This window comes from Engystomops pustulosus, chromosome 3 (assembly GCF_040894005.1).
Source record: "Engystomops pustulosus chromosome 3, aEngPut4.maternal, whole genome shotgun sequence".
Taxonomy (NCBI): Eukaryota; Metazoa; Chordata; class Amphibia; order Anura; family Leptodactylidae; genus Engystomops; species Engystomops pustulosus.
Window position 1 is genome coordinate 14580216 of NC_092413.1, and position 26408 is coordinate 14606623.

General features: G+C 39.8%; 1 long non-coding RNA gene across 4 annotated transcripts in view; it reads left to right on the forward strand.

Moving 5' to 3' along the window:
• The window catches only part of LOC140121010 (uncharacterized), a 146734-nt gene that overhangs the window by 43955 nt on the left and 76371 nt on the right, over positions 1–26408 (forward strand). For 3 of the 4 annotated variants that reach the window (XR_011854009.1, XR_011854011.1, XR_011854012.1), the window contains exon 4: positions 12227–12298. This is a non-coding gene — a long non-coding RNA (uncharacterized lncRNA). Of the gene's footprint in view, positions 1–12226; positions 12299–12533; positions 12648–26408 lie in introns of all 4 variants that reach the window. The other variant, XR_011854010.1, reaches the window with a different exon arrangement.

The following is a 26408-nucleotide window of genomic DNA, read 5'->3' on the forward strand; positions in this document are numbered from 1 at the left end:
GGGATTTTCCAATTAGCCTGGATAATCTCTTAAATACACATGAAATCACATTTTTGAACCCTACTGCAACTTTGACTCAAATGTTAAATGAAAAATAAAAGTTTGGGACCCTACTGTGACTTTTACTCTTGCATCAATTAAAATCACATATTTCACTGCAAAATCCATTGTTCTATCTATGTATAAGATATCCTGTTGTATTAGGAAAATTATCAATGACTTTCTGTAAGTTTGGCATTTATTTATTTTATTAATTTGTGTGGTGCCAACATATTCCACAATGACCGCCCTCCTACAGCCCTGAGCAGAGCAAAGCGCCAGACTATGCTGCAAAGAGCTCCAGGAGGTTGGAAAAAGCTTCCTTGACCTATTGATCTCTCCACACAGCCCTAGTATCATCCCGTCACTGGGAGGTCATGGAAATCGTTCAATGACATCACTGTGTGTATTATCCCTGTACTGTGACATCACTGTGTGTATTATACCTGTACTGTGACATCACTGTGTGTATTATCCCTGTACTGTGACATCCCTGTGTGTATTATACCTGTACTGTGACATCACTGTGTGTATTATCCCTGTACTGTGACATCACTGTGTGTATTATCCCTGTACTGTGACATCACTGTGTATATTATCCCTGTACTGTGACATCACTGTGTGTATTATCCCTGTACTGTAACATCACTGTGTGTATTATCCCTGTACTGTGACATCACTGTGTGTATTATCCCCGTACTGTGACATCACTGTGTGTATTATCCCTGTACTGTGACATCACTGTGTGTATTATCCCCGTACTGTGACATCACTGTGTTTATTATCCCTGTACTGTGACATCACTGTGTGTATTATACCTGTACTGTGACATCACTGTGTGTATTATCTCTGTACTGTGACATCACTGTGTGTATTATCCCTGTACTGTGACATCACTGTGTGTATTATCCCTGAACTGTGACATCACTGTGTTTAATAGCCCTGTACTGTGACATCACTGTGTGTATTATCCCTGTACTGTGACATCACTGTGTATTATCTCTGTACTGTGACATCACTGTGTGTATTATCTCTGTACTGTGACATCACTGTGTGTATTATCCCCGTACTGTGACATCACTGTGTGTATTATCCCTGTACTGTGACATCACTGTGTGTATTATCTCTGTACTGTGACATCACTGTGTGTATTATCCCTGTACTGTGACATCACTGTGTGTATTATCTCTATACTGTGACATCCCTGTGTGTATTATCTCTGTACTGTGACATCACTGTGTGTATTATCCCTGTACTGTGACATCACTGTGTGTATTATCCCTGCACTGTGACATCACTGTGTTTAATAGCCCTGTACTGTGACATCTCTGTGTGTATTATCCCCGTACTGTGACATCACTGTGTGTATTATCCCTGTACTGTGAAATCACTGTGTGTATTCTCCCTGTACTGTGACATCACTGTGTGTATTATCCCTGTACTGTGACATCACTGTGTGTATTATCCCTGTACTGTGACATCACTGTGTGTATTATCCCTGTACTGTGACATCACTGTGTGTATTATCCCTGTACTGTGACATCACTGTGTGTATTATCCCCTGTACTGTGACATCACTGTGTGTATTATCCCCTGTACTGTGACATCAATGTGTATATTATCTCTGTACTGTGACATCACTGTGTGTATTATCTCTGTACTGTGACATCACTGTGTGTATTATATATGTTATGTGACATCACTGTGTGTATTATCCATTTACTGTGACATCACTGTGTGTATTATCCTGTACTGTGACATCACTGTGTGTATTATCTCTGTACTGTGACATCACTGTGTGTATTATCCCTGTACTGTGACATCACTGTGTGTATTATCCTGTACTGTGACATCACTGTGTGTATCATCCATGTTCTGTGACATCACTGTGGGAATTATCCCTGTACTGTGACATCACTGTGTGTATTATCTCTGTACTGTGACATCACTGTGTGTATTATCCCTGTACTGTGACATCACTGTGTGTATTATCCATGTACCGTGACATCACTGTGTGTATTATCCTGTACTGTGACATCACTGTGTGTATCATCACTGTACTGTGACATCACTGTGTGTATTATCCCTGTACCGTGACATCACTGTGTGTATTATCCCTGTACTGTGACATCACTGTGTGTATTATCTCTGTACTGTGACATCACTGTGTGTATTATCCCTGTACTGTGACATCACTGTGTGTATTATCCCTGTACTGTGACATCACTGTGTGTATTATCCATGTACTGTGACATCACAGTGTGTATTATCCTGTACTGTGACATCACTGTGTGTATCATCCCTGTACTGTGACATCACTGTGTGTATTATCCCTGTACTGTGACATCACTGTGTGTATTATCCCCTGTACTGTGACATCCCTGTGTGTATTATTTCTGTACTGTGACATCACTGTGTGTATTATCTCTGTACTGTGACATCACTGTGTGTATTTTCTCTGTACTGTGACATCACTGTGTGTATTATCCCCTGTACTGTGACATCACTGTGTGTATTATCTCTGTACTGTGACATCACTGTGTGTATTTTCTCTGTACTGTGACATCACTGTGTGTATTTTCTCTGTACTGTGACATCACTGCATATCCATCAACCCTCTTTTAGTAGATGTTGGGTTTATCATTCTATTTTAAAAAGTGATTATTTTTGGCGGTGAAAATCCTCTGCCGTCCTCTCGAAACTTTCAACCTTTCCATTCAGATGGAATTCAAAATAAAATCGATTTCCAAGCTGCGGATTGTAGGGAGATGTCTGGACACTGGAGGGATATGGAGGTTTGGCTATGAGCAGGTGTGTGCCGGCGCTGATGTACTGTCCTGGTAGCACTAAAGGTCAAAATATATTAATTTTACAAAAAATTTCACTTTTTCCCTAAATTTTTTTTTTTTCCCAAAGCATCCAGGACGCGGCCACTAATTATTACATGATCAGTCTAATTGATTCCATTTGACTGAATGCTAATTGTGCGGCTCTGGCTTATTCTCTCGTATCTATCATCATCCAGATTGCGGAGGAAAGGAAATATGACATCTGGCATGCGAAAGAAAAAAAAAAAATATCTGACAAATCGGCGGCGAAATGAAAAGCGATTAAAATCCTACCGTAAATCTGTTATGATTTTTAATGCGTCGAGCCGCAGCCTCTCCGCTATCCGTCACCGTAATGAAACTGGTAAGAGAGATTCAACTATTAATGGGCCAAAAGTTGGGACTAATAATTCTAGTTTGTTGTTTGGCTTTTTAAATAGAAGTTGAATTATCCGCCTCGGATGTAAATTGAGAAGAATGACTGGATTCGGTCGGCTCGACAGAGATGGCGTCCGGGATACGTGTAAACGATGGTGGTTTATGAGCGCGGCGCCTGATAAATTAGATGTAAAGCTGATTAGATTGAACATATAAACTATCGGAGTAATTATGACATTTTAATCATTACTCATTTTGGTAAGAGCATTATCTCCAGTCTCATTTGGTATCGAGATTGCCATTACAATCTAAAATATGTCCCTTCGAGGGATTACAACGTTTTAGAGGCCTATGCTCATTTGTCCTATTCCCGCTAATGACTTCACCGTCTCCTTGTTAGGACGGAGGATTGTTACACCTTCAAGGCCGGGGAAGTTTTTGACAGCGGAAAGAACAAAAAATTACTCCGACCCCCTTACTCAAAACTCAAAGGGATGTGTCCCTTCTAGAAAGACTCTGTTCATGTCTGGATCATACTTACTGAACGGAACCACAAATATCGGACTGGCCAACCAGAGAGCCCGAGGATCCTCAGATAGGCCCTGGGTGTAGCCCAACATGCCAACCCATAGGTGAAGGAAAAGAGCTTAACTTGGAGGCTACTAGTATCTATTTCTCATGAGTTGATCGAGAGTAGGCCCTCAGTAATCCAAGAGCCTGAGGAACCTGGGGATCCCCAGTTGGGCCCTGGCTGTAACCCAACATGCCAACCCATAGGTGAAGGAAAAGAACTTCATTTGGAGGCTACTAGTATCTATTTCTCATGAGTTGATTGAGAGTAGGCCCTCAGTAGTCCAAGAACCCGGAGAACCTGAGGATCCCCCGGTGGGCCCTGGCTGTAACCCAACATGCCAGCCCATAGGTGAAGGAAAAGAACTTAATTTGGAGGCTACTAGTATCTATTTCTCAGGAGTTGATCGAGAGTAGGCCCTCAGTAGTCCAAGAACCCGGAGAACCTGAGGATCCTCAGGTAGGTCCTGACTGTAGCCCAACATGCCAACCCATAGGTGAAGGAAAAGAACTTAACTTGGAGGCTACTAGTATCTATTTCTCATGAGTTGATCGAGAGTAGGCCCTCAGTAGTCCAAGAACCCAGAGAACCTGAAGATCCTCAGGTGGGTCCTGGCTGTAACCCAACATGCCAACTCAAAGGTAAAGGAAAATAACTTAATTTGGAGGCTACTAATATCTACTTCTCACGAGTTGATTGAGAGTAGGCCCTCAGTAGTCCAAGAACCCGGAGAACCTGAGGATCCTCAGGTAGGCCATGACTGTAACCCAACATGCCAACCCATAGGTGAAGGAAAAGAACTTAATTTGGAGGCTACTAGTATCTATTTCTCAGGAGTTGATCGAGAGTAGGCCCTCAGTAGTCCAAGTACCCAGAGAACCGGAGGATCCCCCGGTGGGCCCTGGATGTAACCCAACATGCCAACCCAAAGGTGAAGGAAAATAACTTAATTTGGAGGCTACTAGTATCTATTTCTCAGGAGTTGATCGAGAGTAGGCCCTCAGTAGTCCAAGAACCCGGAGAACCTGAGGATCCTCAGGTTGGCCCTGACTGTAGCCCAACATGCCAACCCAAAGGTGAAGGAAAAGAACTTAATTTGGAGGCTACTTGGATGTACTTCTCAGGAGCTGATCGAGAGTAGGCCCTCAGTAGTCCAATAACCCCTGTCCAGCCATGATTGAGGGTAGTTCTTCCCCCTGAACTGCGTTGGTTTTGTATGGACTTGTTTGTGAACCATAAAAGGTGGCAGTGTTTTTGCAAATTGCGGGATCGTGCACATTTTGCTTCATTTGATAACGGCCTTTTGCAGAAAGGTGGTCCATGCAGCCATGCAGCCATGAGATAGGTGAGCATGATTTACTTTATATGGCAGCCCCGGTCTAACCCTGGAGCAGGTTCAGTAACATCACCAGAGTGTCAGGATTTCATTGGGGTGTAAGCTGCACTATTCTCCCCATCAAATATTTCCAGGAATTTGGAACTGACCGAGTGAACAAAAGCTAATGCAATTCTCTGTTTTTTATATAGCGCACACAGATTCCGCAGCGCTGCACAGATCTTGCCAAATCGGTCCCTGTTCCCATGGGGCTCACAATCTAATCAACCTACCAGTATGTTTTGTAGCGTGTGAGGAAACCGGAGAGAACATACAAACTCTTTGAAGATGTTGACCTGGACGGGACTTGAACCCAGGACCCCGGTGCTGCAAGGCTGTAGTTCTAACCACCGAGCCGCCGTGTAAATAAAGAAGCTGTTGCCTCTACTAGGTCTCATTAACTTAAAGATCTTTATTCTTAGACTTCTCAGTGTGCACTTCTCGACACTTTGATTTAGTGCAGCCGATGTGACCCCATCCTTACTCTCTATACTTTGAGACTCTGAGACTTTGAGAGCTTGATCTTCTATGTATATCCACCTCTCCTGAAAATGCAACTCTCTGACTTTAAATTTTGTTACTCGGTGATGAGGGTTAAAGAAAAGAGTGCCGGTACAATAGTAAAGCAAATACATAAGGTCAGCCCTAAGCACAGTACTGTTACATCTATGAAACAGCAGCACAGCCAGTTATGTAAAAGAGTTACACAGACTCTACAACATTGTGCATTTTAGGAATTTTCTCATTGTATATTATTATAAAGCTGCTTATAGAGCTACTTACTAAACTTACCCCTAACCCACAGGACATTGATAATTCCCTGGCCTCTGGGAGTCCAATTTTGGAAGCACCAGAAATCCTGTCGACAGAGGTCTCCATAATATCGGAATGTTGTGCTTCTAGGACTTCTGTGGGATTTCTGGGAAAGCTATCTCCCCCAGTCCCACAAAAGTAAATAGCATATGGGGTACTTGTAGCCCTTCTTACATCTTACCCTTCTTAGGGTAAGCCAGTGGTCAGACTAATTACTTACTTATGTTACCAGAATGAAGCTTACTACAGGTACAAAACCACAAACATGATTACTACAGAGAACCAAAATTTCTACATAGATACAGGGCCAGAACCAAGCCTGCTACATAGAAAAACCACTGGAACCAAGTTTACTACATAGATTCAGGGCCAGAACAACGTGGAGTGAGACAGACAGCCAGAGTAGAAGTTTCAATGTAGGTCGCCCTTAAAGGAGAAGATAACAGAGCGTCACAGTACAGGAGAGATGCCAGAGAATTGTGAGCTCATGGGTAATACCAGCACTTACTGTAAACCTGGTGACTGACAGAGGATGTCTTTGAGGCGAGGAGTCTCTTTCATTTTCTTCTTTTACCTGGCCACTATGTCAGCTTCTTCCAACCACAACTCGTTTCTATACATTTAGCAATACAAGCATTTTAGATTTCTCACCTCATCATCATCTTCTAAAAAATAATTCTGTTATGCTTCTACAGTAGAGATCACAGTTATTCTACCACAGAATTCAGTAGAATAAAAGTGACCCACCGTAGCCAATGTAGTAACAGTGCTTCCTGTTAGACCCCACAGTAGCCAATACAGCATTCAATGTTATCCAATGTAGTAACAGTGACCCAACAGTAGCCAATATGCTCAAAATGGCCCCACAGTAGCCCATGGAATCAGAGTGCTCCCACAGTAGCCAATATATTAATGGTGCTCCCACAGTAGCCAATATAGTCATAGCGCCTGTGGTCCAGATATATGAAAACTGGTGCAATCTGCCTTTGTGCAGTTTGCCCTCACTCATGTGCCGGTTGCACCAGATAATCCAATAGTGACGCCCGGTGTTCAATTTTCTGGCACAATCTGCACTGCTATGGGAAGTGTGCCCCCACATAAGCCAATATAGTCACAAGGGCCCCACAGTAGCCAAAATAGTGACAGTGCACCCACAGTAGTCAGTATACTAATGGTAACCAATATAGTCACAGTCCTCCCCCAGTTACAGTGCCCGCAGTAGCCACAAATCACAATGCTTTCCCAGTAGCTAATAACCATAGTGTCCCCATAGTAATTAGTCACAGTAACCTGCAGTATCCAAATATTATAGTCCCCTCCACAGTAGCCAATATGTTCACAGTGACCCCACTGTAGCCAATATCCACAGTACCCTCAGCAGCCAATAGTCGCAGGGGAAGCGACTTTCTGTGACTGGCCAGGACTGGAGTTAATGTTTTTTACTCCACTAATGGTGGCCCTTCCCCCAACAATAAGAGAGTTACCCCTTGACACGTGGCACATTCACATGCAAAGATATCCAAAGTGCCACGTATATGGGGCACCTTTCCTTTACACTGGTTACATTACTGGAGAACATTGTTCAGGATTGTTATTCTTTTACCAAGGCTTACGACCATGATGGCTGCTACACTATGGTCGGAACTGTCTCCTTCTGACTCCATCCATTATGTAGTGGCCTCTCAGGAAATACTGCTACTAGCTGATGGGCATCTTCCATATCTGATGGATAGGTTATTCATTTACACCATCTTGTCTTCTAGATGTCTTTATCTGTGTTTTGTCTATTATCAATCTCATGATGCCTCAACACAGAGGCATTCGCGATCCAGCGGCGCGTTCTCTGCGGTGGATTCGGGTCCGGCCGGGATTCATTAAGGCAGTTCCTCCGACGTCCACCAGGTGGCGCTGCTGCGCTGAAGAGCATCGGAACGCACTCAAGTTCACCGGCTTATTCCTAGTGAAGGTAAGTGCAAGCTCCGCGACACTTTTCTTTTTTTAAATGCGGCGTTTTTTCCGAATCCGTCGGGTTTTCGTTCGGCCACACCCCCCGATTTCCGTCGCGCGCATGCCGGCGCCGATGCGCCACAATCCGATCGCGTGCGCCAAAATCCCGGGGCAATTCAGGTACAATCGGCGCAAATCGGAAATATTCGGGTAACACGTCGGGAAAACGCGAATCGGGCCCTTAGTAAATGACCCCCAGAATGTTGAAATGAGAAATGATCCATACCTTCTAACAGGACAGCGTGATTCTCCTTCTCCTAATGTGTGCTTGATGTAGTGGGGGCTGCCTTTCAAGGTAGCACTGAGGCAAAGTTTTCCTTCTCTAACTCTAGAAAACCTATTTGCATATTCCCAGATTCCCCAGCAGAGATGAATGGTCTATTAGTCTCTGTACACCTGCAATGGTTCCCTTTTGGATGGAAATTCTCCATATAGATATACACCCAGTATATGTCCTACTATACAGAGAGATACATATAATACATTGAGATAACACGACACTGTAGATACAGTATTGCACTTTTATGCCTCGGCCACATGATGTCACTTTTTGCTATAAAATAGCAGCGAGCGGCAGAATCTATGATATTTCTCCGGCTCCTTGAATTTATCATCTCAGAGATTGTTAACAACCTCAGTCACAGACCATGCTCTTCCACTGATTTATAGGACGCTGCATGGAGAAGAGGATTGTGGCAGACGATGAGAGTGGTTGGACATGGTCAATGTTGGGGATTGCTATCATCTATATGAATTCATCATGTAATGTTATGGAAGTTATGTGCTCTGGGGGCCCCATGTAACACATGTCTATAGGAATACTGAGGTCTATGTTATGAGTTGGACCATTGAGCCCCTTAGGTATTCCTGCTGCTTCTGCACCTCTTTATATAACCTCATTATCTATAGAATAAAATATATAGTATCCTCCTTATCTATAGAATAATTTTGCTGACAATTTACCCAAAAATTCCAATAATAGCAAATAGCTAGATAGCTCCATGCTCCAGTATATAGCTCCATGCCTCTGTATATAGCTCTAGACCACAGTATATAGCTCCAGACCCCAGTATATAGCTCCATGCCCCAGTATATAGCTCCAGCCCACAAGTATATAGCTCCAGCCCCCAGTATATATCACCAGCCCTCCAGTATATATTTCCAACCCTCCAGTATATAGCTTCAGCCCCCCAAGTAAATAGCTCTAGCCCCCGAGTATATAGCTCCAGCCCCCGAGTATATAACTCCAGCACCCATAAAAAATGGAAAAGCAGCACTCCGTGACAAATAGGTGTTTATTTCACCAGTGGAAATTACACCCAGTATATAACTCCAGCCCTCCAATATATAGTTTTATCCCCCAATATATAGCTCCAGCCCCTGAATATATAGCTCCAGCCCCTGAATATATAGCTCCAGCCCCCAAGTATATAGCTCCATCCCCCAGTATATAACTCCAGCCCCCCAATATATAGTTTTATCCCCCAATATATAGCTCCAGCCCCTGAATATATAGCTCCAGCCCCCAAGTATATAGCTCCAGCCCCCAAGTATATAGCTCCAGCCCCCAGTATATAGCTCCAGCCCCCAGTATATAGCTCCAGCCCTCCAATATATAACACTAGCCCTACAGTATTAGCACTGCACCGGCTAATGGGCCAGAGAGAATGGGCCAATCCAGAGAAGGCCCGGATTATAATATGGGCCATTCCCATTCCCATTGGGACCATTGGGCCCCAAACACCAATATTATAATTTGCAATTAGACGGATAGATGAATAAATAGAAAATGGATAGATAAATAAATAGGTAGAGAAAAAGATAAGTGTTGGAGTGATATGAAATGGATAGATAGATAGATAGATAGATAGATAGATAGATAGATGATAGATAGATAGATAGATAGATAAATAGGAGATAGATAGATAGATAGGAGATAGATAGATAGATAGAGAGATAGATAGATATGAGATAGATAGATAGATATGAGATAGATAGATAGATAGATAGATAGATAGGTAGATATGAGATAGATATATATGAGATAGATAGATATGAGATAGATAGATAGATAGGAGATAGATAGATAGATAGATATGAGATAGATAGATATGAGATAGATAAAAGATATATAAATAGATGTGAGACATGAGAATAGATAGTTGATAGCTTGAAAATTAGTTGATGGGGCAGTAGCTTCAAATTGATGTCTTTGGACACAAGACATATATATAGTCATGTTATAGATAGATATGAGACGGTTGATGTAGATGTAGAGATGGATATAGATAGATGAATTAATACGGTATATTGATAAATGCTGTAGATACAAATGAGATTTGTACAAAATATATACATATAGATAGATGAAAATAGTCATTACAAAAAGATTGAGACAGAGAAAAATATATGTTAAATGTGTAATTATCACATAGATAGACATAGATTCTTATATAGATAACAACATTGATAGCTACAGCTACATATAGATAATTATTCATAGATTATAAGCGCCTGTGAGCTGTTATATCTGACCATGTTATTGATTTGTAGTGTCTTCTTTTGTTTGGATATGTCCCTCATGATCTACACAGGGCTGCATAATGTGATGGATTTGTGTTTTGGAGAGATAGATAGATAGATAGATAGATAGATAGATAGATAGATAGATAGATAGATAGATATGAGATAGATAGATATGAGATGGATAGATATGAGATAGATAGATAGATAGATATGAGATAGATAGATAGATAGATAGATAGATAGATAGATAGATAGATAGATAGATATGAGATAGATAGATATGAGATAGATAGATATGAGATAGATATATAGATAGATATGAGATAGATATGAGATAGATATGAGATAGATAGATATGAGATAGATAGATATGAGATAGATAGATATGAGATAGATATGAGATAGATAGATATAAGATAGATAGATAGATAGATAGATATGAGATAGATATGAGATAGATAGATAGATAGATAGATAGATAGATAGGTAGATAGATATGAGATAGATAGATAGATATGAGATAGATATATAGATATGAGATAGATAGATAGATATGAGATAGATATGAGATAGATATGAGATAGATAGATAGATAGATAGATAGATAGATAGATATGAGATAGATAGATAGATATGAGATAGATAGATAGATAGATATCATAGTATCATAGTATATAAGGCTGGAAGGAGACGCAAGTCCATCAAGTCCAACCTTCAAGAATTAAATAAATGTTTTATCCCCATAACCCGTGATATTTTTTCTCTCCAGAAAGTCATCCAGGCCTCTCTTGATAGATATGAGATAGATAGATAGATATGAGATAGATAGATATGAGATAGATAGATATAGATAGATAGATAGATATGAGATAGATAGATAGATAGATATGAGATAGATAGATAGATATGAGATAGATATGAGATAGATAGATAGATAGATAGATAGATAGATAGATAGATATGAGATAGATAGATATATAGATATGAGATAGATAGATAGATAGATATGAGATAGATAGATATGAGATAGATAGATATAGATAGATAGATATGAGATAGATAGATAGATAGATATGAGATAGATAGATAGATAGATATGAGATAGATATGAGATAGATAGATAGATAGATAGATAGATAGATGGATAGATATGAGATAGATAGATAGATATGAGATAGATAGATATGAGATAGATAGATAGATAGATAGATAGATATGAGATAGATAGATAGATAGATAGATAGATAGATAGATAGATAGATATGAGATAGATAGGAGATAGATAGATATGAGATAGATAGATATGAGATAGATAGATATGAGATGGATAGATAGATAGATAGATAGATAGATAGATAGATAGATAGATATGAGATAGATAGATATGAGATAGATAGATAGATAGATAGATAGATAGATAGATAGATAGATAAAATTCTTGAAAGTAGATTGTTTTGTCTTTGTATATAAGATTGTCGATAGATGTAGAGATGATGGCAGATATTATACAGACAGATAAGTCTATAATTATTTAGAACAGAGGTTTATCTTTCTTGTATCTCTTGTGCATTAACCCTTACAATGACTGAATCTTCTACATTGGGCCTGCCTCGTCCCTTTAATGTAACATTTTGATTCCCCCTGTGTATAAAATCTATAATCAATGTTGCAAATACATTTCTATTCTAGTTCTTCTTGTGTTTCCTGGGGTGGAGAGCTGTCACATTATACAGTGGGTGCCAGTAACATTACAGACTCCCGGTAAGTAAGTGAATGGTGCGGTTTTCATGTCCTGTATGAATTGCCCTTCTGTTTGTAAGGGGATATAATGCGATGTGATGGTGGGGATTGGGATATAAGGAGACCTCCTGTGATATCTGCACTTACTTATCATGACATTTATTTGTAATTTGGCCTTAAGTATCGGATCTTGTTTTTAAACAAAACTTGTCACCGGTGGCAATGTTGCTGTAACCATATTTTGTGTGTGTGTCAGGACGGATTACGTGTCATGATATACTGGTGTAATGCTATCCCATGGCTTCTGGTTCTGGGAGGACATCTGCAAGGAAGGCGAAAACAATTAATAATCACAAGCAATTAGCAAAAAGTAAGACAATCCACCCAACTCAGGGTAGAGGGTTCACTGAGAACAGAGGCTGGCTTATATGCAGAATATCTTTTATGTAAATCATCTCATTCCCTTCACATTGGTCTAAATTCTTGTAAAATGATATTCTTGATTATTGAAAATTATATGAAAATTAAACTTTTTAAATAAAGATATTAAAAAATACAATAAATATTGAACTAATTAAAAATGTGTCAACGTTGTTAACGTTTTAAAATCATTTTGAAAAAATTGCATCATTCAAAAAAAAAAAAATTTGGTGTCTTATTTTTTTCAATTATTATCTGAAAATACACATAGTTTCAATTATTACATATTTCATGGTAGAAAAAAAAAATATAACAACAACAAAAAGAATATTATTATTATTACTATATTTATTAAAAGTAATAGTAACAGTATTCATAATACTATTAATAATATGGATGTAAAATACTAATGAAAATGATAAAATATAAAATGATAATAATTTATTTTTATTTATTATTTAATTATGTTTTATTTTCAATATCATTATCATTAATCATAAAAATGATAATAATAATAATAATAATTATTATTATTATTATTATTATTAGGCACATATATATATATAGATGACATAATATGTTGACATAACATTACATAATAATATATGTAATTCAAATAGAGAACGAGAAGTTGTCATAATATTAGAATTAATAGCATTAATTTCAAAATATATTTAAAAAAAAAAGCAGTCTCTGAAATTTTCACTGTATGGTAACATAATATTTACCACTAATAGTTAGCTATCAATAATTTATCTTACAATAACTAGTAAAATAGAATATTAAAATAAAATAAATAAAATAGTAAAATAAAAAAAGTGATGAAATTTTTTTTTTAATTTTGTCCAATAAAAAAAAAAGAATTGCTGAATACTAATACGACAAAAACTTAAGCCAAGAAAAGAGACAAATAACACAGAGAAGAAGAAAATAACACAGTCACAACAGTCTTGAGATTCAGCCCCAGAGCCAAGAACTGAGGCTCGTCTGACTGTGTTGACACTAATTAATTTATGTTAATTTATTGTGTACAAGGATTCTATCATTTAGCGAATGCAGAGTCCAACCCACCGCTTTTCACATGTGCTTGGAGGAAACATTGATACTGAAACTGATACTGAGACCCACTTCACTAATAAAAGGGGGGGAGATCAATAGATAATTAAAAAATAGTTTAACCATTTCCATACTATGATTTCTTGTTGCTGACTTCTTTTTAAATGTATTCAGAAAATACAGTATTCTCGACGTTGAAATTTTTACGTGTATCTATATATACATTCATTCTAGCAAATGATAAAATAGATCCTTATGTTCCTATTGACACACTTGATATATATTTAAACTTATTTTTAAAAGTAATTCGCATAAATAAGATACAAATTAATATATATATATGTATACACACACATATTTTTTTTAAACTTCAAACCTTTAAATCATTTATTTTATTAAAAAATGTATTCATTTTTTATTATGATAAATTAGAATAATTGTTAATAATACATATGTATTAACTTCTAATAATTAATATTTTAATATTTTATATTATCAATATATATAATAATAATAATAATTCTTTATTTATATAGCGCACACAGATTACGCAGCGCTGCACAAGCATATCAAATTGGTCCCTGTCCCCATGGGGCTCACAATCTAAACAACCTAACAGTATGTTTTGAAGTGTGGGAGGAAACCGGAGTACCCGGAGGAAACCCACGCAAACACGGAGAGAACATACAAACTCTTTGCAGATGTTGACCTGGGTGGGATTCGAACCCAGGACCCCAGTGCTGCAAGGCAGAAGTGCTACTCACTCAGCCACCGTGCCGCCCTATATATATATCAATAATAGTACTGTAATATATAATATTATATCATAATGTATGATATAATATTATAATATTTTTTCTTATAATAATAATAATAATAATAAGGATTATTATTTTTATATTATAAAAATGTTATAATATTATATATATATATATATATATATATATATATATACATGTTACAGACATACTTATGTATAGTAGGCCTCAAGAGCCTGAGACAAAACTCTGACCCTGTAGTGACCAGTGCCATAGAGTGCTGAGAGGGGTAAAGCAGAGGTCACCATTCTCTTTGGAAACTTTTTGTGTTTCCTTTTTGTTTCCAAACTCCCCCCCCCACCCCCCTCTCGCGCCCCCGCCCCCCCCTACTCCTGTGTGATCCTGCTGGTTCTGTAGCATAACATGCTGGTCCGCACAATATGCTGAGACAGAATGAAAGGATCAGCAGGTAACAAGAGAGAGAGAGAGAGAATGAAAGTAAGAAGAAGAAGACAGTCACCTCTAAAAGGCGGAATTTTTTTTTTTTTCGGAAAAAAAAAAAAAAAAACCCTCGCCTCTCATTTGCATGCAGAGATTTAATTTCCACTGCTTAAATATGACGAATTGCCGAGATTTTCTTCAGTTAATGCTTTTAACAGCTCCCAATAAACTTCATTAATCAGGCGAGCTCTAGCCTCAACGTGCAGTCTGCAGCAGCTAATTTGCCTGATTAGCCCGCGACTTTAGCGAATAACCAGGTGGATAATCTAACGGCTTTATGGCCTTAATTACACTCTAATCAGTTCAGCGCTCGGCAAAGGGAAAAAAAAAAATAAAAAAATACAGCCCAAAGCTCTTTCTCCCCCCAACCCCCCCCCTCTCCTCAATGCCTATCCCCTCCTCTAATAGATTTCTACTTTACCTCTATATTTTATGATTCGTCGGTTATTCTTCACCCTCGACCACCGCTACACGTACAATATTCTCCCCGTCATTGGGAAAACCCATTGACAAATCACTTCAAGGGCAGGAGAACTTTGAAGGACAAGACAATGCTTCAGCATATGGTTCAGTCCCCAGATGTTCTCTCTCTCTCTCTGTCTCTCTCTGCCTTCTTGTTTTTTGTTTTTTTTTTCGATTCTATTTGAGGAGTTTTCCCTTTTTTAAAAATATGTTCTAATTTATTTGCCTTTTTGTCAATTTTTTTTTTTTTTTGAGGGGGGGGGGGATTGATTTGTTCCGGGGGAGATAAAAACCAAAATATCTCACAAGACAAATCACATAAATCAGTCTTTGGGTTTTATAGAAAGGAGGTGATTTTGGATTCAAGACTTTCAAGATTCCGTCAATTTTATAATTAATGTAAAAAAAAATTTTTTTTTTAAAATTCCGATTTTGGTGAACCCACTGTATAAATTATCTACTTAGTTATAAAACATTGTTGAGTCCAGTTTTTAATTCCATTAAACAAAATGAAATAACTAATGTCGATAAAAAAAAAATATTTAGTATTTAAAAAGGCCAAAAAAAAGTTTTGGTTGAAAAAAATATTCGAATATAGAAAATACTATATATAGGTGATCCCCTACTTAAGAACACCCGACTTACAGGCGACCCCTAGTTACAAACGGACCTCTGGATGTTGGTAATTTACAATACTTTAGCCCAAGGATACAATAATCAGCTGTAGAAGTTATAAAAGGTGTCAAATAAGCTTTATTGTTAATTCTAGTTCTTATGACAATCCAACATTTTTAAAATCCCGAGACCAAAAAAAATTCTGGCTGGGGTTACAATTATAAAATATAAATATCCGACTTACATACAAACTCAACTTAAGAACAAACCTACGGAACCTATCTTATATGTAATCCTGTATATAACTTTCACAAGTGAAACTGAAAAAAAAATAAAAAATTTTGGCCTCAGTTTCAAAAAAAATCTTAGCTTTCAATACAGGAAAAAAAAATTGGAAAAGTAACTGAACAATGAATAAAAGTTGGAGCAGGGCAGTATATCCTATGATAATGACATATCGGTCATATATATGTGTCAGAAATTAAGAATGTTTAAAATAAAAATATTGATTAGCTAAACTTTTTAAAAATATATATTTTAAATAGAATTCTAATTTAAAAATGAGAAATTATATCTTATAATGTATTTTGAATTATACAGATAATGTATATGGACCATGAATTTTTTTTTGTATAAAACAAAATAAAACATAAGACAACTAAGGACATCATAACATCATTTCATATTGTAATCATTATTATTATTTTAATGGGATCAAAAGTTAACTTTACTGAAGGTTAGATTCAAAAAATACTTCAAAAATGTAATTTTATAATCCCTTTAAAGTTGAACAAAATGACTTAAACACGGCAGCAGTTTTATGATGTCTAAACCACAGTCAGATTAAAATATGGACAGGCTCCTTGTTACTTTAAGATGAGGCTTTCCAGAAGAACAAAAACTTTTTCAAAACATCTGGGCAATGAGTGGAGAAGGTCCATTGGGTGGCTCACTTTTTCTTCTCCCTGTCTAAAGTTAATTGCCTTATTTAGTGATTAACAGACCTATTTAGGTTCACCAAGTTCAGCCGAACCTTGAACAAAAGTTTTGTTTGGGTACCCAAAGCCAGACGTGAACCCTAACACGAACACTTGTGCCCACCGGTAACAGCCAGTGTGTTATTCCTCTGAATGATGATGGCCAGGCCAGGCTTTGCCAGTGGCATTTAAAAAGTTAACAGCTAAGATGAGTAATAGCACCCATTGCAGAAGATACAGGTTTGAGTTGAGCAAGTTCATCATCAGGGAGCAACGATCCTAAGTAAAATGGTGTTGGGCATGACACACCCACATTTAAATGCCGCCAAGGGCATTGAAAGAGTTGCCACCCGTGATCGGATGGCACTTGGGATTGAGCCTGAATGCTGAACCGAAACATCTGGCTGAAGTCCAGATTCATGGGTCAAAGACCCGAACACGCAATGTTTGCCATGGACCTGAACATTGCGGTTCAGGTCCGCTCAACATTTCATATATTCAGTAAGGGACCTTTTAGTTTCAACGGGTAGTCGCTCAAGGACTACGACTACCGGACGCAGGGGGTAGATGCACAAATATGTCACATAATATTGAAGAGCCTTAAAGGGGTTTTCCCACAACCAAAAGTTAGGCCCTATCTATGGGATAGGACCTAACTTGCTGATCAGTGGGGTTCTCAGTGCTGAGATCCCCACAGATCACAAAAATGAGGGGTCCATCAGACCCCTCGTCGCTCTGTCAGACTAATGGAGCAGATGGCCGCGCATGATCGTTCTGCTCCATTAATCTCTACAGAGCTGACGAGGGGTCCGCCGGAGGTATGTGGAACCCCTTTGTGGGAAAACCCCTTAAACTCTCTTAGAAAATGCAATAGGACCTTTTTATCAAGAAAGTAGTAGAGTCAGAATGGACCCCCCTATACACATGCATGCTTTGTCAAACACCTTGACCAACAGACATCTATCTTGAGAACTTTCAACATCACGGCCATAGCCAAAGGGACTGCAGAGATAGGAGTTGTTCTTAGTCCCTGAAGCTTCAGGGGGCCCAATAAGAAGACAACAGTATTATAAATGAAATGGTAGGGGGTCTATTACAGATTATGCATTATGCCCAAGAACATTGACATTATGGGGCTCATTTACTAAGGGGCCCAATTGCTGAATTTCCCGAATATTACCAATTTGCGCCATTTTTCCCTGAATTGCCCTGGGTTTTTGGTGCATGCGATTGGATTTTGTCGCAACGGCGCCGGCTTGCACGCAACGGAAATCGGGGGCGCGACCGTCGGAAAACCCGACGGATTCGGAAAAACCACAGCATTTAAATAATAATTTGTGTCGCTTGACACGCACTCACAGGCACCGAAGAGAAGGTGAACTCCGGCGGACCTCAGCGCAGCAGCAACACCTGGTGGACATCGGGCGCACAACCTTAGTGAATGCCAGCAGAACCCGAATCCTCGTTGGAGAACGCACCGCTGGATCGCGACTGGACCGGGTAAGAAATGTGCCCCATTGTCTCTTCGTAACTCTACCCAATGCCTCTGGGGGAGGAGTTTTCACAACCGAATGCAAATAACAATCAACCCAGGAAACCCCTGCCCCAGGATCAAGATTCAGTCCACTGCCCAAGCTCAGAATCTAAATACCTTGTCTTGTATTACATATATAGAGTCAAGGAAACCCGACGCCAAGTCTCCGGTGTGTAAGGTCATGGGATGTTCATACAGCGAGATGCCATGTTGGTGCAGCAGAGCTCCTTGGTTAGATTGTGTGTGACCCCGCGGCACCTCTGTGCAGTGATAGGTTTGGGTTTGTTCTCGCTCTTCCTATCATTATTACTTCGGCAGCTCGAGGATTTGAGATATTCATCATTACTCATTCATAAGAAGCAGTGACCTTTCCTGACTTCCCTGTGATTTTACATAATAGCAACAATTTCATTTGTTTGAAAGAAGACAAGGTATTCGCAATGGCTGACGGCGGCCTACACCTTTTAATTCCATCAAGGGAATGTCATCTATTGCTTAATACAATTTATCTGCAACGTATACAAATGATATTGACTTCCCAGGAGCCTTTCTGCGGGAGGGAAAATATAGTGTACAATGCAAAAACGCCGAAAGTAGATGGAAAGGATAAAATATCACTGAATAGCAGATAGTACTGTATCTATGATCTACTTTATCTATTATCTATCTAATTATCTACATAACTTTCAATATATATTTTAATCTTCATGTAAATCCTGAAGGGTTTTAGTCATGTGAAATGTAACTTTGTAGGTAGGATTGATTGACTTTTGGAGACTTTACCCAAAATTAGGAATATACACCTCCCTAAAGAACAATCAAGAACTTATAAAGGTTGCTATCTATCTATCTATTGAAAAAAAAAGCATTATTGGCTAATGCAAGTAGCATCGCCAAAGAATATAAGATTGTGGGAGGCAGGAGGCGGGATGCAGGGTGATGGGGGACATAGGGTGCGGTGGGTTTACAGTGACATGTCTCTAAACCTATTGTATGCAGTGGTCTGCCCCTACCCCAAGCAGGATGTGATTCTTCTCTTCCTCCTTCGGTAGGAGATCTGAGAGTCTCCTGACGTGAGAGGTCACTGCTGAGTATCTGGAGCAGTGTTGCAGGAAGTGGACCTCCTCCTCAGTGGCCTCCTGATCCTGGCACTGTTGGCACAGTCTGCTCTCCCTGGGCACGTACGTCTGTCTGTGCCGCCCGGACTCCATGGCCAGGTTGTGGGCGCTCAGTTTGTAGCGGCTCAGGATCCGGTGGTCCGGTAGCTTCTCCAGGTACGGGGCCAGTCTGTGGTCTCTCTGTAGACTCTGGTAGATGGTCAGCTTCTGGAATGACTCTATGGTTGTCCTCAGGTCACTGATATGTTCCGCCTGGACCTTGTTTACCATCACGATGATTTTGCCTTTGTGACTGGTTCATGTCTGGGTCTGTATATTGCGGTAACACTCTGGTTCCTCTGTGGGGTAACATATTATTTGCAGTCACCCTCTGCACTAATAGATGGGGATAACCAATGAACCCATTCTACTAAGGGTGACCTTTCACTATTATACCCAACCGCCATCTCCTTTAACAGGTTCGCATTCCCTTACTTGAGTGAAATTAGAGTTCGTTTACTTAGGCCTCCCCCAATCCTGAGCAATCAGAACTGTAATTTTCAGCATCCAATATGCTAATTAGGCTCTTTATTGAGGAGCGGGCTCCTTCCTCGACTGCCTATTTGAAAGTAGGGAGCCGAATTAGCATGTTGGATGCCAAAGTTAACAGCACTGATTGCCCAAGAATGGGGAGGGCTAGAGAAAAAAGTTCCAGCTGAGTTGGAATAAGAGGAGTGGCACCTATGGAAAGATGCAAAGAGTTGGATTTGGTTGAGGTGGTTTAAGGTCCTCATGCATGGGGGCAAACAAAGAAAGCATAATTATACTTCTCCAGCTCCTGATTTCTATTTCGCTGCATAACTACTGGTTTTTAAAGCTGCAGAAGTTCTGGGGGTAAATAGGCTTCCCTCGGCCAATGCATGGCCTCCTTGGACCTTAAGATGTCATTCTGTTGACCATGGGCGGTCACTTTCTTTTGTTGTCCTCAAGTCCGAGGCGGACCCTCATTGGAAAAAATGGGTCATGTCACCCTACGGGACCTCTGGTGGGCCACACTACCAAAAACTGGAATTACCAAAGTGAAGTGGGAATAAGAATTTTGTAAATCAATTAGATGAGCAAATCAATTTAGAGGAGAGGTGTCCCTGGTGTTCTCTGAAATAACCTCTGAATATTCATCTCATCCTATAGAGGGCAATAACATTGTAGCCCAAATAATAAACTCAACTCTTCCGCACCTGCAGATTGGATCTTGCAGGTGATTGAGGACAGATCATCGTATTTGTAATTTGGGATTAGGGGGAATTACTCTTTAATCTTGCTCTCAGCAGCCGCCTCCCTACACCTCGCTGTTCTCAAAAGCCAAGAAGCTGTGAATTCCTCTTTTGTTTTAAAGGAAAGCCACTTCTGTCCAATTAGCATGCGTAATGTAATCAGTCAGCGAAGGGAAACACGCACAGGTTGCCACAGGTGTGCCGTCCTGCGGGGAGACCGGCGCAACGTCTTCTCCTTCATGCACTTAATGCACCTGTCACACAGCTTTGTTATCTGACAGCACGGCTGTGTTCACACGGAGCGGTTACGGCACGTCTCTATAGGCGGGGCTTAGGGGATTATTGGATCAACTTTAATAAATGAACCTTTAGGCTTCATACAATGACTTTGACTATGATGATACAAGATGTGTGACCTGAGTGCATCACATGTAATGAAAGTGAAATCGGTTGACTGTTTCCATAACTCGAATGCGTGTGTAAGGGCTACCCGCTGTAGTCTCTACTGGGCATTGGATATTAATAGAAAAACTGATAAAAGTCTTCCCATTTTTGTGTATATTTTCTCTGTAGTTTATGTATGTATGTATCAGCTCCTAGGGGGACGGTCACGTCAGGGTGTTGTCCTCAGTTAGGGAGGAGCTCTATGTGGATCGGGAGTGTCAACATATGCTGTGCCTCCTGGACCATGTCCAATGGCTCCTCGGCCTGGTAGGATCTTTGCCCTTTATCAGTGGGAGGAGCCAGAAGAGTAAGGAGACCCCAGGATAATAGTGTTTCTCCCACTAAGAGGGTATGAACAAGGGTAATGGGCCGGAGTGCACAATGACCTCCCAATACAAACGTATGAAGGTCCGTGTATGTCTGAGGTAGAGCGGAATCTCATTTCTAAAGAATCTATTATTTTTCTCCTATTTACCTTTCTATCTATCTCATTTATAGCTATGTATGTATCTATTTTATCTGTTGTATATTTATTTGTCCATTTATCTATCTGTCTTATCAGGGCCCGGCGCCAGCACTTGGCATACCGGGACAAGTTCATGGGAGCAATGGAGGCTTTATAAAAATAATCCTGAGGGGACTGTTTGGTATAATACACTAGGGAATATTTTAGGGAATCGGAGACTGTTTTTTATTTTCTGAATATTTTAATGGCGCCACTTGAGTTCACTTCGAAGGGGCCTGCTGAGGCTCTGTCACCCAGGGGCCTACTGAAACTTGGAGCCATTTATCCATCTGTCTATGTCATAGACATAGAGGGGCGGCCGGTAGGGTGGGCAGGCACAGGGCGTTCCCGCCTGCATAATTTTGCTCAGACCTGGCATAGTTTTGCCCGGCTGCTGTGTCACCCGCTAGATACATCAAGAGGCCTATGTCTCTTGATGTATACAGTGAGACGTGGGGGACGTGGACACTATCATACGCCGGTGTATGATACATCTCCCCCTATTTGTCTATCCATCTATCTCATATCTTTCTGTCCGAAAGCCATTTAAAAATATACATTTGATCTTTTCATAAAAAATTAAAAATTATATAAATAAATAAAATAATATTATAAAAAAAAAATAATCCAGGAAAAACCGACCCTGCAAACGTCAACTCCATCGTTTTATGCGAAATACGATTTGCAAATTAATATTTACCAGTAATATAAACTAATCTATGAAAACTTTACGTTTTATTTGGGATATTTATACTACAGAATTAACAGCCTGAAATATACATTTACTGCCTTATGCTAGAGACACACAGAAGCCATGGGATACGTTGCTTTTAGTCCTATAAATTTATATGACATAACCCTAAACATATCACTTGCTGAAATGCTAAAATTTACAAGGTTTGTATGAAATACGATAAATTAAAGTACATTGCAATATGTGATTCATAACTTCTTCTTGTAAATCCGCCGGGTGTTACCACGTAGAATAAAACTAAAGTATAATCCAAAAGGATATCAAGATATTCGATGGGAAAAATAATTCTCCACCGTGTAGTAGAAGCGTCGGTGGTGGAAGCTCTGTGGGAGTCATGAGGGAGGGGTAAGTATATGACGTCATATGTGCTCCAACGTATGATGGTGCCCACGTAAGTGGGCTCTGGCCTTTTGGTAAATCCCGGTGGATGGTGCTGTTGGGGCACACTACACCAGGTCTGACCTGATGTAGAAATGAGGAATAGGCTATAGGCAGTGCACAGGAATGGGGCAGGAACATCCCATGCCAGCCCATTGCACGACACGACACACCCCCTTCCTTGCCGAAACAGCGTAGAGGGCAGAGAAGTCGTGATTTCCAGCTCTGCGCTTAGAATTGCAACTAAATTATGGTTTGTATGTCTGTTTTCAGACATACAAGCCTTGAAAAATCCCACCATATTTCCTTCAAATTACGCTCAAAATGTAGAAGCAGAGAACCCCTTTAAAGGGAGTTCCCATAGGAAAACTTATGGCCTATCTACAGGGACCTTCATAAATTATACGGATGGGGGTTCCCCAAGTCCCTACTTTAACCCTTTGGAGCAGTAAGTTAAAGTTACTCACTGCCGGGCTCTTTAACCCCTTAGATGCCATGGTCAAAGATTTCAATCACAGGGTGTAGATGGTTGTCATGGTAGTCGAGGGTCTTACGAAGACCCCCCCTCCCTCAGACCTGCCGCAATTTAATATGTATTAGACATTGACAGATTACCTGCCAATTATCAGTTATACTGAGCATGCAAAAGCATTTAGAAAGTGATCACATGAGACTTTTCAGTAAGAATAATGTATAGTTAAAGTTAAATTTTTTTTTTTAATTTAAAAAAAGTTAGATATGTCACACGGAAGAGCTTTTTAGGTCCGTTCCCCCTTCTGTAAATAAGAAACTCCTCGATATCAGCTTATGATCACAAATCCTGCAGCTGATATCCTACAGTGGCCACTAGAGGAGAAATGTGGTATTGCATGTTGACCATTCAGCTAAATAAGTGACAATGAATCATAGGGTTGTGATTGGTCCTCCAAAATTTATTCTATCCTTTCCAAAGTCTCATCCACCACTGAAGACCTCTCGCTCTTATAATATACAGTATATAGACTGACATTAAGGGCTACCCTTTATAGATATACTCTTGCAGATATATAACTTATCAGCAAGATGGGTTTGGGCTAAAGTTACAAAAATGACAATATTCTTATAACTTTGATACTTGGAGTACTATGAGCGGCCCTCGGTTTATGACGACTTCAGTTGTTGGCGGCGGTGTCCCCCTTTTACGCTCACCCATATCCTTTCATTGACCCTTCCTCCTCTTCTCCCGCTTTTGATTGTGATTTATGAACCCTCCCGTGGGCTCCGTCTTTTCCACTTAGACTTTTTCCATTGACACGGATTCAGATGAATGGGCAGCTACGCTGTGGGCATGGAATTTGATTGTCAAATATGTTGCAGTCAGAGTTCGGAGTTCACTTACCTCTGATACAGCTCATGTCCTCAAACTGCCCGGCCACTTAGCAGTTTTCATGTGATGGTTTCTATGAGCAATTGTAGCATCAAGAAAGAGTCAAAAACATTTCTAAGTGCCCCAAATTTAACTAAATTACTTAAATTATTCTCCAGGCGATGAGCAGTTCCTGAGTAACCTAATGCCTCTGCAATAGGAACCATCAAGTCAGTGACTACAAAACTTCATTGTTCAGCCACTGATTGGCCAGGTCATGCCCAGCTCATGACTAAGACCAGATGCATCATGGGAGCTCAGGGTTAAAAAGTATTTATTATTTTAGCCCCACTGGATTGTATCTTGTGATCCTTCAGAGATCTTTTAGTCCTACGGAGATTATTTTCACCAAGCGATCCACCAGTTGGCCCAAGAGTCAAGCAGATGATTTGGAGGATAATAAGGTCTTTTTTCTAAGGGTTAATCAAATATGGGCCAAAGGAACTCCTAGTCCAATACTGATCATCTCTTGTTTTATTACTGGGTGAATTTCAGACAGTTATGGTCCCTCAGCGTCATGGCCAACAAAGTAGTGGATGGTACCAATGGTTCCAGTGACAGCTCCAAGTACTAGGGCTCCTGGAACCTTGAGCCAGTTAGGTGGTTGAACTCTTCCCAACCTTGTTATATCACTTTGCTATTTTGCCATAAGAGTGTCAACAGTTTTTAGGGAAAAGTTCCTAGAACTCGGGATGAATCTAGAAGCCGTCCATCGACCCATTTAAGGTCCAAGCTATGGCCAGTGCTACCAGGTCTCGATCGCCCTAACTGTGGTACTGAACTGTGTTCAACCAACGTCTTACATTGTGTCCCACCTTAGGACATGCCCAAAATTCTGTGATACAAGTCTTCAAAGAGTCTCGGAACTGTCTAAAACACTCAAACCGTTAAGCCCTTAGGAGTAAATTTCCCTTTTCTGGCTATTCACACATCAATGTGCGCAACCAGTGCCTGTATCCAAAATCAAACTCCTGTAGAACCCCTTAGATATTCGTGCAGGGCTCAGTTCTGAGGTGTTTGCGGGTGGTTGTGTTTTGTACCACGTGGCACATCCTCCCTTACCTGGTGACTTCTGTGCTTTTCCATTGTGTGTCTCTATGCTGTATTCAGGGGGGATGCGGTTGGTGCAGGTGTCAGCGGCTGCCATTGAGCGATTACACCATCAGCCTCCTACCGTGATCTATCATGCGGACTCAGCCGGTGAAGAATCACAGGCTCAGCAAGGTTCTGAGTCCGGCAACATATCATTAAACAAGGTTACAACTGGTAAATCTGTTTCTGTGATCATTCTGGTCAATAAGCACTTACCTAAACCATTCATATCCCAGGCTGGGGGCCTGCCGCAGCGGAACAGGATGGGGAAGGGGTCTTCTCTGCATAGTGTAACAGAGGGACCCTCAACCAATGCTATATACTGTATATTATTCCTTTAATCTGCAAGTATTTAAAGATTGTATTATTACTATCTAATCTTTCTCCTATCTATCTATCTCATATCTATCTATCTATCTATCTCATATCTATCTATCTATCTCATATCTATCTATCTATCTCATATCTATCTATCTATCTATCTATCTATCTATCTATCTATCTATCTATCTCATATCTATCTATCTATCTCATATCTTTCTATCTATCTATCTATCTATCTATCTATCTATCTATCGATCTCATATCTATCTATCTATCGATCTCATATCTATCTATCTATCTATCTATCTATCTATCTATCTATCTATCTATCTATCTCATATCTATCTATCTATCTATCTATCTCATATCTATCTATCTATCTATCTATCTCATATCTATCTATCTCATATCCATCTATCTATCTTAGGTCCTAAATGGGTCAATGGATGGCTTCTAGATTCATCCTGGGGTCCATGAACTTTTCCTAAAAACTGATGACACTAGTGTGAAAAAACATTTTTAGGTTTCTACACTA